The following is a 3,485-nucleotide window of genomic DNA, read 5'->3' as shown; positions in this document are numbered from 1 at the left end:
AAAAAAAAAACAAACACGTCAACACATCAGACTAAAACCCCAAATGGAGTCACTCATACTATAGTTCCGCGTCACCAAACTGACTCTAAGTCGCTTACTGACCCTTGGAGAAATAAGAAGAGAGGTAATATCCAAATTCCTAAATTGGCCAGTTTCTGTCACCATGATAATAAATTTCCCTCTGAATAGCAATCTGAAGTAATCTGATATTAATTAATCATCTGTTTCTCTATTGTTCTATTTCCCTGTTCTCACTTTACATGTCCATTGTTCTGTTATTGCTTGGTGGGAGCTCTCATTTTATTTAAGATAAAAGTTGTGCAGGTCATGAAGTACAAATAAAAGCCAATTAGATCTGTAGCTAAATTGGTTGCAATTTCATCTTTTTTTTTTTTTTTTTTTTTTTAGATAGAGTCTCTGTCATACCGGGTAGATTGTGTGGCATCATAACTCACAATAACCTCAAACCCTTTGGCTTGTGCAATTCTCTTGTCTCAGTCTCCTGAATAGCTGGGACAACAGGTATATGCCACAACATCCAGCTAGTTTTTAGTAGAGATAGGGGTCCTGCTTTTGCTTCAGATGGTCTCAAACTCCTGAGCTTAGGCAATTCAACTGCCTAGACTTCCCAGAGTGCTAGGATAACAGGCATGAGTCACCTCATTTGGCCACAATTTCATCTTTTAACACATCTAAAGTGGGGGCAGGCTTTAGTGGGAGAGGATACCTGTAAAAAAAATAAGGTCTGGCTTGGTGCCTGTGGTTCAAGTGGGTAAGGCGCCAGTCACATACTCCTGAGCTGGTGGGATCAAATCCAGCCCAGGCCTGCCAAATGACAATGATGGCTGCAACCAATAAATAAATAAATAAATAAAAATAGCAGGGCATTGTGGTGGATGCCTGTAGTCCCAGCTACTTGGGAGGTGGAGGCAGGAGAATCGCTTGTGCCCAGGAGTTGGAGGTTGCTGTGAGCTGTGATGCAATAGTACTCTACCCAGGGCAACAGCTTGAGGCTCTGTCCAAAAAAAAAAAAAAAAAAAGTCTAAAAAAACAAAAGGTTTCTCACAGAAGTCCCAAGGACACACCTACAGAGCCCTCCCGTAGTGACTCAGCTCTTAGGAATCTATAGAAACTTAACTTCCTGGGACCTTAAAACTAACATTTGCTTCTGCTTTTGTAAAAGCCCAGGCCCACCCTCTCCAGCTTGATTCAAACTGACCAATGAGAAGGGTACCTGTGGACAAGGAACCCTTGGCTGGAGATAAAGGGAAAGACAGGGCCAGTTGGGGAAAGTGGACATTTCTGGACTTCAGTCCACTGTGGCTCTACCAACTGAAATAAAGCCCTTCCTCCACATCTTGGTGTTTGGGTGATTCTCTCTCTCTGCTGGGCCCTTGTCTTCCTGCAACATTTCAATTTACTCCTTCATCTGTGGGACTCAATACTAGTTGGTTTCCAGAAAGTTGGAGAATTAGTGCTGTGGGAAAAACCCACACATTCAGTGACAAAAGTGTTGTGTGAATAAAAACGGATCATATTTTAGGTCCTGAAGATTATCTCTTATTTTTTTCCTATAAGATTTTTGGTTTTATAGTTTGTATTTAGGTATGTGATTCCCGGTCACTTTGCTTTTTATAAGTTGTGAGGTTTGGCCTGTGGTCTTTTTTATTTTTGTCTATGTATATCCAATTGCCTGGGACCATTTATTGAAAAAGCGGTTGTTAGGGTGGAAAGCTCAGTAGGTGTTCTACCCAAGAAGAGAAAAGAATTTCTCTAGGCCAAGATTAGGATATAAAATATAAGTTCATTTTATCTTTTAGAAGCAAAGAGGGAGTGAGAGAAGGGAAGAGAGTGAGGAAAGAGAGAGAAAAGAGAGCAGGAAGATGGCATGGTATCCCCAAGAAAGAAAGGAAGTGTGTCCGGCGGCCGAGGTCAAGCAGTTGCTGAATTTAAGGTGGACAAAGAAAAGAAGGTAATCACAGAGAAATTCACACAGTAATATGGATGTGAATGTTGTATTGTTTTTCCTCTGGCAAGTCTGAAGACAGATTTTTTAACAGATGTTTCTGATCCTGAGGCCTGATGTTCAAACCTCCACTGTTTGTGTGGAGCTATAGGAACTAACTCTATAAGGCATATTTAGTCAATAGATCTAGTGATTGTAAAGAATATTTACATATTCTTTTTGTTTACCAGGCTCCACAGTGGTTTGTGAAAAGGGAATTAGGGCTGGAGGGGGGTGGGGGGTGGGTGGTACTAGTAAGCCTGCTAGGCAGAGAGATTGATTTTAGTTCTGTAAGGGCCAGACCAGTGCCATTTTCTTGTCTGCTCTGTTAAACTGCAGGGCCCACCTTGTAACCTTCCTCATTCCTAGCAGGGCCCACCCTATAACCCTCCCCATTCTATTCCTAGTTTCCTAGCAGGGCCCACCCTATAACCCTCCCCATTCTATTCCTAGTTTAAACCACACCCTAGGCAACAGATAAGTTTCTATTAGCCCCCGGTTAAGGGACCCTCCACCCCTTACCTGTACCAATCCAAATTCACCTTTACTAATGAAATCACCAACCACCAATGAAAAGTGTACTCGCATCCGACCCTACCCCTCTTGCTTTCTGTACCCCATAAAAACTGCCTTCACCCCGAGTTCGGGGCTCGTCCTCGGCTTGCATGCCAGGAGAGTCCAGGCCCGGGGCCCCCGGGCTTCCCGGGTCTGTAATAAATCTCATCTTATGCCCTTTACATCGGAGTGAGTCTCGAGTTTGTTGGTTGGGGTTGATTTGGGAGGCTTTCTCGGACCCAACAGTTCTTACTGAAAAAACTATGAGTTAATAATTTTTTTTAGCATTTTACTACAAGGACTGACTACCCTGATTGCTATTTTTTTTCAGTTGAATTGTTCTTGCAACTTTTGTCAAAAATCAATGGCAATTTATTGCATATTTTCAAATAGCTAGAAGATTAGATTTTGAATATTTCCAGCACAGATGATAAACAGTTGAGGATATACTAATACCCTGATTTGATCATGACACAGTATATACATGTATGTAGGGAGCAAGGCTCTTGTCTTCCTGGGGCTTGCTGAAAAATCACTGATGTGACGTAGATTGATTAACAGGAGGAAAAAGATACAAATTTATGTTACGTGTATATATGGGGTGAAGATTCAACTCCCCAGTGGGATTTAGAAGCTTATGTGCCTTTCTGATAAAATGGCTTGTGGGAGGGAAAGAAAAGAGGCAATAAAGGATCCTAGGGAGGATAAAAGGATGGGGAAAAAGATTTACAGGTAACAGGTAAAAGTTCTCCTTGGAATTTGAATGAATGAGACTGAGAGACATTATCTTCTTTTTTTTTGAGACAGCATCTCAAGCTGTTGCTGAGACTCTGAAGGTCCCTGAGCATACTTCCTGATGCCAAGACGCACTCACCAGCCCCCTTGATCTATCCCCAAGGCACAAGGCACTCAGACCCCTCCTTAA

This window comes from Otolemur garnettii, unplaced genomic scaffold, assembly GCF_000181295.1.
Source record: "Otolemur garnettii isolate 467f Iridium unplaced genomic scaffold, OtoGar3 scaffold00026, whole genome shotgun sequence".
Classification (NCBI taxonomy): domain Eukaryota; kingdom Metazoa; phylum Chordata; class Mammalia; order Primates; family Galagidae; genus Otolemur; species Otolemur garnettii.
The sequence above is the reverse complement of the archived record's forward strand: the minus strand, read 5'-3'. Positions refer to the sequence as shown.